The sequence below is a fragment of the Hyperoodon ampullatus genome (genome assembly GCF_949752795.1).
Source record: "Hyperoodon ampullatus genome assembly, chromosome: 5".
Classification (NCBI taxonomy): domain Eukaryota; kingdom Metazoa; phylum Chordata; class Mammalia; order Artiodactyla; family Ziphiidae; genus Hyperoodon; species Hyperoodon ampullatus.
The window spans coordinates 75,440,423-75,454,367 of NC_136918.1; the positions used below are offsets into that span (position 1 = coordinate 75,440,423).

The 13,945-nt window shown below is 42.7% G+C and overlaps 1 pseudogene across 1 annotated transcript in view; it reads right to left on the reverse strand.

Annotated features, from left to right (window-relative positions):
• LOC307053769 (elongation factor 1-alpha 1-like) overlaps positions 1-13,373 on the reverse strand; it is a 78,839-nt pseudogene extending 65,466 nt beyond the window's left edge. The window contains exons 1-2 of the transcript in view: positions 13,274-13,373; positions 6,740-6,917 (exon numbers count right to left, since the gene is read on the reverse strand). The product of the transcript in view is annotated as an elongation factor 1-alpha 1-like (transcript). The remainder of the gene's footprint in view (positions 1-6,739; positions 6,918-13,273) is intronic.
• Between the last annotated feature and the right edge of the window lie 572 nt (positions 13,374-13,945).

A 13,945-nucleotide genomic window follows, 5' to 3' on the forward strand; every position in this document is an offset into this window, starting at 1 on the left:
CAGGAAGAAATAGAAAATATGAATAGACCAATCACAAGCACTGAAATTGAAACTGTGATTAAAAATCTTCCAACAAACAAAAGTCCAGGACCACATGGTTTCACAGGCGAATTCTATCAAACAGTTAGAGAAGAGCTAACACCTATCCTTCTCAAACTCTTCCAAAATATAGCAGAAGGAGGAACACTCCCAAACTCATTCTACAAGGCCACCATCACTCTGATACGAAAACCAGGCAAGGATGTCACAAAGAAAGAAAACTACAGGCCAATATCACTGATGAACATAGATGCAAAAACCCTCAACAAAATACTAGCAAACAGAATCCAACAGCACATTAAAAAGATCATACACCACGATCAAGTGGGGTTTATTCCAGGAATGCAAGGATTCTTCAATATATGCAAATCAATCAACGTGATACACCATATTAACAAACTGAACGAGAAAAACCATATGATCATCTCAATAGATGCAGAGAAAACTTTTGAGAAAATTCAACACCCATTTATGAAAAAAACCCTCCAGAAAGTAGGCATAGAGGGAATTTACCTCAACATAATAAAGGCCATATATGACAAACCCACAGCCAACATCATCCCCAATGGTGAAAAACTGAAACCATTTCCTCTAAGATCAGGAACAAGACAAGGTTGCCCACTCTCACCACTCTGATTCAACATAGTTTTGGAAGTTTTAGCCACAGCAGTCAGAGAAGAAAAGGAAATAAAAGGAATCCAAATCAGTAAAGAAGAAATTAAGCTGTCACTGTTTGCAGATGACATGATACTATACATAGAGAATCCTAAAGATGCTACCAGAAAACTACTGGAGCTAATCAATGAATTTGGTAAAGTAGCAGGATACAAAATTAATGCACAGAAATCTCTTGCATTACTATACACTAATGATGAAAAATCTGAAAGCGAAATCAAGAAAACACTCCCATTTACCATTGCAACAAAAAGAATAAAATATCTAGGAATAAACCTCCCTAAGGAGACAAAAGACCTGTATGCAGAAAATTATGACACTGATGAAAGAAATTAAAGATGATACAAAAAGATGGAGAGGTATGCCATGTTCCTGGATTAGAAGAATCAACATTGTGAAAATGACTCTACTACCCAAAGCAATCTACAGATTCAATGCAATCCCTATGAAACTACCACTGGCATTTTTCACGAACTAGAACAAAAAATATCACAATTTGTACAGAAACACAAAAGACCCCAAATAGCCAAAGCAATCTTGAGAACGAAAAATGGAGCTGGAGGAATCAGGCTCCCTGACTTCAGACTATACTACAAAGCTACAATAAACAAGACAGTATGGTACTGGCACAAAACATAGACAGAACACTCTATGACATAAATCATGGCAAGATCCTTTTTGACCCACCTCCTAGAGAAATGGAAATAAAGACAAAAAAAAACACATGGGACCTAATGAAACTTCAACGCTTTTGCACAGCAAAGGAAACCATAAACAAGACCAAAAGACAACCCTCAGAATGGGAAAAAATATTTGCAAATGAAGCAACCGACAAAGGATTAATCTCCAAAATTTATAAACAGCTCATGCAGCTCAATAGCAAAAAAACAAACAACCCAATCCAAAAATGGGCAGAAGACTTAAATAGGCATTTCTCCAAAGAAGATATACAGACTGCCAACAAACACATGAAAGAACGCTCAACATCATTAATCATTAGAGAAATGCAAATCAAAACTACAACGAGATATCATCTCACACCAGTCAGAATGGCCATCATCAAGAAATCTAGAAACAATAAATGCTGGAGAGGGTGTGGAGAAAAGGGAACACTCTTGCACTGCTGGTGGGAATGTGAATTGGTACAGCCACTCTGGAGAATAGTATGGAGGTTCCTTAAAAAACTACAAGTAGAACTACCATATGACCCAGCAATCCCACTTACTGGGCATATACCCTGAGAAAACCATAATTCAAAAAGAGTCATGTACCAAAATGTTCATTGCAGCTCTATTTACAATAGCCTGGAGATGGAAACAACCTTAGTGTCCATCATCGGATGAATGGATAAAGAAGATGTGGCACATATATATAATGGAATATTACTCAGCCATAAAAAGAAACGAAATTGAGCTATTTGTCATGAGGTGGATGGACTTAGAGTCTGTCATACAGAGTGAATTAAGTCAGAAAGAGAAAGACAAATACCGTATGCTAACACATATATATGGAATTTAAGAAAAAAAAATTTGTCATGAAGAACCTAGGGGTAAGACAGGAATAAAGACACAGACCTACTAGAGAATGGACTTGGGGATATGGGGAGGGGGAATGGTAATCTGTGACAAAGCTAGAGAATGGCATGGACATATATACACTACCAAACGTAAAATAGATAGCTAGTGGGAAGCAGCCGCATAGCACAAGGAGATGAGCTCGGTGCTTTGTGACCAACTAGAGGGGTGGGATAGGGAGCCTGGGAGGGAGGGAGACGCAAGAGGGAAGAGATATGGGAACATATGTATATGTATAACTGATTCACTTTGTTATAAAGCAGAAACTAACACATCATTTTAAAGCAATTATACTCCAATAAAGATGTAAAAAAAAAAGTTTCAGACATAAATAAAAGTTAAGAGAATTATATAGAGGATACCCATGTAGCCACCACCTAAATTCTACCAGTAAGGTTTTACTTTACTTGGCCTATTGCATTTGTATTCATCTATCCACCCTTTATCCAGCCATCATATTTTGTGATGTAATGCAATGTAAGTTGTTCACCCTAAACTTTTCAGCACACATAGTACTAGTAACTAGAGCTTCAATATTTTTTTAAGATGAAGCTTATTTATGTACAGTGAAATGCACTAATCTTTATTTTAACCATTTTTTTAAATTGAATTATACTTAATTTACAATGTTGTGTTAGTTCCAGGTATACAGAAAAGAGATTCAGTTATACATATATGTGTGTATACATATTCTTTTTCAGATTCTTTTCCATTATTACAAGGTTATTACAGGATATTGAGTATATTCCCTGTGCTATGTAGTAGGTCCTTGTTGTTTATCTATTTTATATATAGTAGTGTGTATATGCAAATCCCAAACTTCTAATTTATCCCTCCCCCTGGTCCCCATTTTCCCCTGGGTAACCATAAATTTGTTTTCCGTGTCTGTGATGAAATGCACTAATCTTAAGTGGCAAACCCATACACTCGTGTAACCCAGACCTCTATCAAGATAAAGAGCATTGCATCACCCAGGAAGTTCCCTACTGCACTTTCCACTCCATCCTCACGCCCACCACCCCACCTCACCCCTACAGGTCAGGTTTGGATGTTCTACAGCTTCATGTAAATGGAACAATACAATATGTTCTCTCAGCCCAGCTTTCACTCAGTGTGTTTTTGACATTCATACATGTGCTTGCATGGGATCTGTACTTTTACTAACTAATCTGTAGCTTTTACTAACAAGTAGACGGCACTGCATAAATGCACCATGGTTTAACTGTTCCTCTGTTGATGGATGCTGGGCTGCTCCACTTTTCCATTCTCTCTCATGATACCTACCTCTCTGATACATTTCATGCTCCAGCACATCCATTCCTGGAAGACTGTGTGACAAGAGTGCTCTGGTGTATCAAGCCCAGTTTGCCCACTGGCTTGGGCTGGGGTTTGGTTTCTCCAGGGGCAGTTTGCACACTGGTGAGCCGTGCATGGGACACGATGGTGGCCTTGTCATGCCCTCAGTCCTCAGGGATGCTGGGCTGGGACGGGGTACATAAAGGCTGGAGCCTCCAGACAGGCGCCTCAGGATCTGAAGTAGCCCCATCCACGGTGCAAATACAATTTTTATGAGTGCCCTGATGTGAAAAGCCTTGGGTAGCCCTGACTTAGGCTTAAAATGAGGGAGACATCCATCCTCCATGCAAAAAGAAACTGAGATGTTATGGAATCACACTTGAGATTTCAGCAAACTGTAAACAGGTGTGTGCACACACACTGTACATATTCAAAGGAAACCCTCCAAGTGAAATAGGAATAATCCTAAAACCGTGTTGTAGTAATTCAGAAGGAAAGTCTGAAAGAGCCCTAGCAACTTTCATGCGGAAAATGGGAGCAGCAGCAAGAGCGCACCTCTGAGTGTGGCTGAAACTGAAACAGTCAGCAAGCTCCAAAGGACTTCTACAGAAGCAGGGCCTGCCCTTTCGGTGCCTTTTCGGTCCCCTTCCGGCACCTCTTTCCGTCCTTGTAGAAATGGCCCGCATTCCGGCTTTGGGGTCTGGAGACTGAGGGCCTCCCCTCAATTCTTCCAATAACCAAGAGTGTGACTTTGGCAAGTGCTTTAAGAAAACGAGTACAAATTCCTATAAAAATGCACACCCTGCCTATTTCCAAAACGGAATTTAGAGACAACTTCAGACAAAATAATCATTTTTTTCAGCATAATAATGGGATCTTCTTGATGTCCTTTGCTGTGAGAGCATACCAGTCACAGAGATTATCAGGGAACATGGCATTTCACACTGCCAATGTCCAGACAGATCACTTCATCCAACACTTTTATTTCACAGATGTGAAAACCAGGGTCCAGAGAGCTACAGTTCCCTCTGAAAACTGCAGAGCTACTTTGAGCTCATGAGTCCAAATCCAAGTGTACTTGGAGATTTCCCAGGGTGGGCAGGGCCGTGTTTAGAGGTGGCTGTAGGCTCAGGAAATCTGTAGGCAGGCTGTCTGCTGGTGATCGTAGGTTGCTCAGTCTGAGGGGTCCCAGCACCTGTGCCCACAGGCTGCTGGGTGGAGCCAGGTGTTGGTGCTAATTTGGTGCCTGGGGGTATGGGACTTGACTGTATTGTGAGTCTGTGCCTCCTACCCACGTCCTTGTGGTTCCTTCCTTGTGTTTTGCTGTAGAAGATCTTTTCTGGTAAGTTCTGGTCTTTTTCATCGTTTCATGGTTGTTCTGCAGATAATTGTGATTTTGGTGTGCCCATGAGAGGAGGTGAGCTCAAGTTGTTTCCACTCTGCCATCTTGGCTAGTCTCTCCTGAATTATGTTTTAAATAATTTGGGAGGTGGCTGAGAATCTTTCCTGGTTCCTGGAGTTGAGGTTGGAATTTGCTCTGGGCTGCTTCCTTTCTTCCTTATCCTTGGGTTGCAGAAGTGGTGGAAACTGGTGGTATGTCTATTTCGCAGACACTGGGACCCTCTCCCTCATCTCAAGCATAAAGGTCCCATAGCCTTTTCATCTAAGAGATTTATTCCAGTGACCTCATTTAACAGAAGAGGAAACTGAGGCCCAGTGAGTAAGAGACTTGCCCTGGGTCACATAGCTAGCTAGTAGCAGGTGAGGCCTAAAACTGTCAGACTGAGAACCCTCTTCGTTCTATCATTAGGAAAGGGTTTGCTTCAACTCGAATCTTTGCTATCGAATGCATTTTAGAATCTTGGACTTTAAGTTCTAATAATGTATTTCTGCAAATGGTAATCTTTGGTATCTCCTGAAGCAATTAGTTCAAACATTATTTTTTAAAGTTTGTAGACTCTTTAAAAAAAAAGGATGAAACGGTAATTTAATTACCATTTAATTAATTTGATTAAGCAGCTTAATTAAAGTTTTTAGCTACTTATCTATTTATAGCTTTATAATGAAGTGTTTCTGCAATGCCCAACTGCTTTGGCAGAGCATAGAGAAATACAATTATTAATTGCTACTATCATAACCACTTCACAAAGCAGTGAGTACTTAGATCTTCACCCATATTTCCTGGGAGCAAAAGTTTCATACCAACATTCCTCAAAGACAACCAACTTCAGAGTAAAATATTCATATGAATCATCAACAGCTATTATTAAACCCTTTACAGAGTTTCTGAGTCATTGCCTAAAAGAATATCTAACGGGTTTAATTTGAGAAGAAAATACAGGGCTCAAATTTGACAGTTTTCTTCTGCCTTAAAAAGTACTGGTCCTTGGGGCTTCCCTGGTGGCGCAGTGGTTGAGAGTCCGCCTGCCGATGCAGGGGACGCGGGTTCGTGCCCCGGTCCGGGGAGATCCCACATGCCGCGGAGCGGCTGGGCCCGTGAGCCATGGCCGCTGAGCCTGCGCGTCCGGAGCCTCTGCTCCGCAATGGGAGAGGCCACAACAGTGAGAGGCCCGCGTACTGCAAAAAAAAAAAATAATAAAAAAATAAGTACTGGTCCTTGACCCTGTTTCCTGGTCCTGCCCTCCCCATCACTCCTTCTAGGAGAGGAGTGGTACTCACAGGCACACTGACTGCTCTGTAAAATGAGAGGTGTGCGCAGGCCTTTCCCTAACTCGGACAAAGTAGCGTGCTGACTACCTTGCCAACTCCCTCCACCCAGAGCCTCCCTAGAAAAGCTGTAGAAGCAGGTGCAGTCATGCATCTGAAAAACTATCAACAACACCTCCAAAGTGTGAGATCCAAAGTGTGAGATGCCCCTGGGGAGAAGGCAGGCTGTCTAGGCAGGTGTGATGGGGGAGACAGCAGGAGGGCAGAGCAGACGGAGGGTATGGGCAGAGAAAGGACTCTAAATTCTCTTCCCTCTCCACGGCCTGGCCTTGGATGGATCAGAGCAGCCTCTTGGCCACAGAAACCTGCAGCATCAGCGCAGGTGGCCAGTGCTGTCAGGGTACGTAAAAGTACCACGGAAGCCCTGCTGGTGCGAGGAGCTGATGGAAACAGGACCAGCAGCTGATACTTAGCATCCGCTCACTCACCTCTCCCCCCTCAAGCTCCCCAGGATGACGGATTCTAACCTAGGAAACCCCTGCTCACAGGAGGTGCCTGGCAGCGCAGTACCGAAGGCTGTAGTCTTCGGGGTTCTGTGGCGTCCAAATGCCCAGGGGCTTGTCCCTTCCCTTCTCCTTAAACTCCCGTGGAGGGATCTGGCTCTTCCTGAAAACCAGAGAGGATAGCTTAAAACAGGAACATGAGTTCCCAGGGTGAAATGACCTTGCACCTAAAGACGACAAACAGAACAGCAGACATTGATTGGAACTCACTGGGCAAGAGCTTAAATAAACACAATAAATATTCTCTAAAGGGCTGGAGGGTGGGGAAGAGGCGAGATGGTGGCCAAAGGGCACGAACTTCCAGTTACAAGATGAATAAGTTCCAGGGAGCTAGTGTGCAGACTATAGTTAACAACACTGGGGGTTGTATACAATGAAAGTTGCTCTGAGATCTTAAATGTCCTCACAACAACAGCAACAGAAACGGTGGTTACAGGAGGTGAAAGAGGTGAGAACTAAGTGATCAAGAAAAACTAAGTCCTATCAAGTCGTTTGAGCAGAAATGCCTAAAGGCAACCACTGTTGGGCTTTTGCACAGCTGAGCCAATAAAATCCTGTGTACGTGTGCGTGCGCACACACTCCAGACAGCTTGAATTAGGTTTCTGTCTCCCGGAAACAAGGACCTAAGAGGGGACGGGAGAGCGGGTAGCTTTGCCACTTTGTGATGCAATGAACAGAGTGACTTCAAAAAGAGCCCCTTTCTGAATGCGTTCGTTACTTTAGCTAATAATTCACTGGCTAAAGCCCCTAGTCTTCTTATCCATTCTTGACCTGGCAGCCCCCATAATCTTGCTGACATAATACAAAAATGTGTACTCTTTAGAATACATATAAATTTTGATTCCATCTATACAAAGCTCTGGAAAATAAAAACTAATCTCTACTGACAGAACGCAGATCAGCAGTCGTCTGGGGCTAGGAGTGAGGCGGGGAGGGAGGATTTAAAAAGGCGCAGGAGAAAATGCTTGGGGTGGTGGCCATGTTCGCTCTCCTGATGGTGTTTATGGTTTCAGCAGGATATATGTGTGTGGAAACTCACCCAAATGTATACTTAATTTTTTTCTATTAGGTTCTTCTTGTCTCAAAGTATATATATATTAACATCTTTATTGGGGTATAATTGCTTTACAATGGTGTGTTAGTTTCTGCTTTATAACAAGGTGAATCAGTTATACATATACCAAACGTATACTTTAACTACGTGTAGTTTATTGTATGGCAATTATATCGCAATAAAGCTTTAAAAAAGAAAACAAAATAAAAACATATTGGCAAAACAAAAAGCAAATTGGATAATGTCGCCCTATTTAACACACTGCAGTGGTTTCCCAGTTCTCTCAGGGCAAAACCCAGTCTGTAACGGGGTTTGGAAGGCTTTCCTGGTCTGCCCCTGCCCGGTAGCAGCTCTTACCATGTCCAACCTCTCAAGTGGGGCCCCGGACATCCTGGATTTCTCTCAATTTCTGGGTCCACTCCAAGCAACCTTCTGCTTCTTAGAACATCTCCCCATGCCCACTCCTGCATGCGCACACACACGTTTACCTGGATACTTGCTTTAGGTTCCTGATCATACATCCCCTCCTTGACACTTTCATGGAGCATCTCCCCACCCCCATGACGGTTAAGAGCCTTCCTATGTACTCCATTGTACACAAGGCTTTCCACAGCTTAGCACGTATTACTCTGTCTCCTAAGTGCTTTTTTACTTCTCTGAAGCCCCTCACCCTCCTGTGAGATATTCTGAGGGTCTGTCTTATAAATCATAGCTCTGGTTCCCTGAACACTGTCCAGAATATGGTATGCTTGTTGAATGATTTGATAAATAAATCAATAGGTCATAGACAGTCCAAGAGTATATCTTAACCACTAAACTTAGAGGATACTGAGGCCAACCTTGAGAAAGGGGGAGAGTCAGGGTAGCACAGTGGTAAAAGCTCGGGCCCCAGTGTTAAGAAGTCTTGGGTTCAGATATCAGCTCTGCCACGTAGTAGTGTAACCACATGAATGTTCCCAAACCTCTCTGTGCCTCAGTCTCCTCCTCTGTTAAATGGGGATGGTGATATCTATTTCATTGGGGGTGTTTTGAGGATTAGAGGAGATAATCTGTATAACTTGAGGTCCAAATGTAACTACAACTAAAGAAAATAATATCATAGTCCTTAAGAGAAAAAGGAGCTAAATAATAATAGAAGCCAGTCAAATACATGTTCCTGGTATTACCAAAATGAGGAAGCCAGTTTAAGGTCAAGTAGCTGCACAGCAGTTCATTTCCCTCTGATCAGTTTGTGCCTGAGAGCCCGTCCCAACAAACTTCTTGCCTGAAAATCTCTATCTCAGGACCTGCTCCGCTGGAAACTGGGCCTGCGACACTAAGTCCAAACACCCATCCCTCGATGCACTGGTCACCTCCGTGCGCATATGCCCATGCACCACTGGGCAAGCAGTCAATTTAGGGCTCTGATGCCTCCCCTGAAGCCAAAACAATGGGGCAGCTGAGTATCTTGGATCAGAAGAATAAAAGCAAATTCCCATTGCCCTTATGAATCTGAAATGTTGAATCATATTTCAGGGCAAGGAGCCTTTGGGAAATAGGCTCTGAGTTTATTGAAGGACTGGAAGGAAAAGGATATTTAGGGGGAAAATCTGGGAAAGCAGGACACAGACAACTGAGCTTATTCTTGATAAAATGTAGGCTCCTGAAGGGAGGGATTTCTGTCTGCTTTGTTCTCTGCTGTGTCTCCTGAAACAGTGTCTGGCATGTGGGAGGTGCTCAATCAGTAGCAAGTCAATAAATATAGAGTTTGACTGGGCAGGGAAGGAGGCAAAGCTAACAGCAAAATGAAAACTTTAATGCAACTCCCAGACAAAGAGTGAGGCGGTGAAGCTTGGTGGGTCAGACCCTGAGCTGTGATCACAGGCAGACCTGAGTTCAAGTCAGGATTTGCAACTTACAGCTCTAGGACAGCTGGCAAATCATTAGCCTCTGCAAACCTGTTCCCTTATCTGTGAAATTGGACTCCTATTTAATACGATGACTCTGAAGGTTAAATAAAATGATTTAGATTAAGTGCTTGTACAGAGTAGACACACAGTTCTCTGTTCATAAGTGAGCACATTTGGTACACATGTACACACACATGTACACACTCACACAACCTCCAGGGACTTGAGGGGTGACAGTGTTTTACTTCTGGATCCTCCAGAGGAAGGAGTGTGGTGCTTTGTCTGCTTTAAGGATGACAAGAATCAATGCAAAATGTTCTGGCCAAGTAGAGCCTGTGAAATAAACCTGAAAGGCTATACCAGCCCATTAATTTGAGTCTTAACCATATTACTGATTTTATAGTCACTTAAGCAAATCAATGTTTCTAAACACACTTTGGAGAATAGCCTAATTTGTGAGTAATTTTTTTTAAATCGGCCATTTGAGATAATGCCACTGAGGCCTGACTATTCCACTTTGATTTAGAGCAGAACACTTGTGCCAGACAGAGGACAGGCCATTTGACTCTTTCTGCCCACGCATTCTAAACAACAAAAGCTAGGACACAAGATTAGCTATGGCCTCCCCGTTACCATGGTGTATAAGCTACAAAATCCATTTCTGACTCCAGTCTCTAATTGAATGTGGGACGGAACTGGGAAAGCTGCCAAGGAGAGCCAATGGTTTCACATAAATTCTTCAACTATAGGGAACAATACAATACAATACAGGCAGAACAATACAAGTTTCCTTTGTGCTCCCTTTACACTTTGATTGACAAAAGTAATTATGTACTTATTCAGAGGTAATGTTCTGTCTTCCATGGTACCATTATGGGTGGTTTGGACATTGTGGTTTTCTTTCCTCCCTCATTGAACAGCAGCCATGAGATCTGAATAGAACAGACCCTCACTTAATCCTGTTCCCCTGGGCACAGTCACAGCTTTAGGCCTCCCAGGCCAAACTTCACGGTTGCCCTTTGACCATAGGGGTTGGTCAGGGCTGGTCAATCATGGCAAAGCTAAGGACTCTTGCTTTGGATACAAATAAGGGGAACCAGCCTTGAGATGGAGCCCTCACTATAGTAGTATAGTGTAGAGAGAGAATAAAACTAAGTCATTGAGACTTTGGGTCAACTATTCCTGAAATCTACATACTTCTCAGATTTCCAGGTATATGAGATAAAAAGGTTTAAATTGGATCTTCTGTTACTTACAACCCAAAACTTCATAAATAATATATGCCCATCAGAAAATGAAAAGGTATATACCTTTCCAAAATTATATTTGACTTCCTGCATTTCATCCCAGACCCAAATTCCTTGCAGTGGTGTGCATAATCAAGGTGGACAGTCTTACATATGCAGAATGATTTTCTTTCACATCAGAAAAATCTATCATTCATCCAATGGACTTGGTTTATCTGTTAAAATGTATGAAAATAACACTTACTATAAATAATTTATATCTTAGTGTAATTACAATTAGCTATAATGAATGCACTTGGAGGCCTATCTTGCGGTCTGATAAACTGCCATCAGCTGTCATGCTAGCAGACCTGAAACAATGATTTGTGAGTTTAATTCCTTTAAAATAATATCATGAAACTGAAGCAACATGACCTCTCAACTCACCAGTGTTATCTTTAAAATTTCCATGCAGCCAATACACAAAGATATTTGTTCTGATATTGGACACTGTTTGAAAAAAGTGGATGTTCTATGTTTTTTGAAGGACATAAAGCCCTTCACACTAAGGAGATGAACCACAGAATTTCAGTTATCAGCCAATAGGTGGAAGAGAATTTGAGGAGTGTCCGTTCCATAGGGACCACAAAAACCTTATTACATCACAGTCAGCCGGGTTGGTCTTGAGTTCCAAACCTCAATGTAAATACTAGGTCAGCTCATCTCGACTGTACCCATATTTGAAGACTAGGAAGTGTGATGTTGCCATGGTAATAAGTTACTAGGATACCTCCAAGCAGCCAGTGTAAGCTGACTTTGTTAAACGGTATCACAAGGATTAAGAACTAATACTTGTTTTGATTGGATAGAGTGATGAGAAGTGTTTCTTTGCATTATTTAGGAAGCCAAATAGGGACCTGTGAGATAATTTATCCTAACCTTTTGTTCATTTCACGGATTAATTTATTCAACTATTGATTGAGCACATACTATGTACCAGGCAGTGTGATAAATAATGGAAGACACAGGGCACCCTTGAGATGTGCACAGGAGATGCGGAGACCAAGACCCAGAGAGATTAGGAAGTTGCCTAATGGACACAAGGCCCCTGGACTTGTACAAGAGTCTTGAATCCCAGTCCAGTGATATTTGCCACAATGTGAAAAAACTTGTTGGAGGGACTTCCCTGGTGGTCCAGTGGTTAAGAATCTGCCTTCCAAGGTAGGGGACGCAGGTTCAATCCCTGATCAGGGAACCAAGATCCCACATGCCACAGGGCAACTAAGCCCATGTGCCACAACTACTGAGCCTGCACACCACAACTAGAGAGAAGGTCAGGTGCTGCAATGAAGAGCCCGTGTGCTGCAGCTAAGACCTGACACAGCCAAATAAATAGATTTAAAAATTTTTTTTTCAAAAACAAAAGAAAACACTTGGACAAAATTAATACGAATTAATATTCAAAATGAGCTTCTATTGGCTTGCTCAGCTTTCATAAGAGAACAGACTTTTCAAGAAGCATGCATTCAATAAGCATTTTACTGAGTGCTTACTGGGCCTACTCTATTGTAACATGCCAGATGCTGGGGAAACACAGTCATGTTCTAGTAGGGCCAAAAGAAATTTAAAGGAAGAATTCTGGCCAGTGGGATGGTTCTCTTGTGGAGGCATGCTCAAGTTGCCATGGCAGCCCAAATGAGGGGAATGAAAGCTGCCCTAAAGGGGTGATGAGCTTTGAAGGACAAGTAGGCATTAAGAAGGCTTGGGGCAAGCAGGTCTTTCCAGAAACGGACTCCATGTGATGTAATTAATATGTTACTACAGCGAGGACTGGCATTTTCTCAGCAGTGCCTGAGGGCAGGTGCCTGATACCTATGGGGACCACGTGTTCAGTTTAAACAGTCAACAACTTTGTCCCCCAAAGTTGGAGCCATTTCAACCAACCATATTCTAGTTTGGGAAATGGGGTATTGAAGCCAATATTTGAACAGATCTTAAAGTACATGGTGCTGGAGTCACTTTGAATGGTTCAAGTGGCTGAGTTATTCTGCCTGAAACGTTTGTGCCAATCACAGACCCAGCACAGTTTTAACTCCTTCCTTAACACCAGATCCATAAAGGCTTTGCGCCCACCTCCGACAGGCTGCCTGTCCTACACCGTTAGCCCTTGTCTTTGGAGACAGTTTCGTGTCCACTGTTATCTCCTCCCTGCTTGGCTGGGCCCTCTCTTTCACAGGAGACGTGGGGCTGGTCTGGTCATCGATGGCACCAACAGGCAGAGGCACTCACCCTCCCAAGCCTTGCATCCTGAACCTCCATTCTGTTCCACGCTGGGGAGGCCTCCACCAGCATCCTGCCCCACCCGCCCCAGCACCACTTCCGGCCACATTGTCTGGTCTCCAGCACCTCACCTCTTGCTTCCACGCTCAGCGCTGCCCATCCTGGTCTCTGCCTGGTGCTTTGGGCAGTGGCGGATGAGCCACACCAGCCAGTCGTTGGACTTTCTGACCCCTGTCTCTCAGCCCCAACTGCATGCTGTGCCCTATTTCCTAGAAGTCACTTAGGACTCCAGATGCCTCCAGGGTGAGAAATGAGCTTCTCCCCTCCTGCATTTCACCCACTGTAAGACATCATTGACTGCTACATGCATTATTATTTTATGTACTTCTAAGAAAGAAAAATTCTGCCATTAAGCCATAACACGAGGTTTTCCTATCACTTCATTTTCTAAAAATTTCTATATATTGAAGATTTTTTTTACTTCATTAGACATGGTTTTTATCATAGATCACTCTTGTGCATACACAGAAAATATACCCAAAGTAAAGTGATTTAAATATTCCTAAAACTTCTGCAGAGTGTTCAACTCTTTTGAATCATTTTTCAACCTGAGGCGTTAGGTGTTCGTGTTTTTCTACAAAACATTGACCTCTGTGCCATCAAGAGCAACATTTCTTAAGA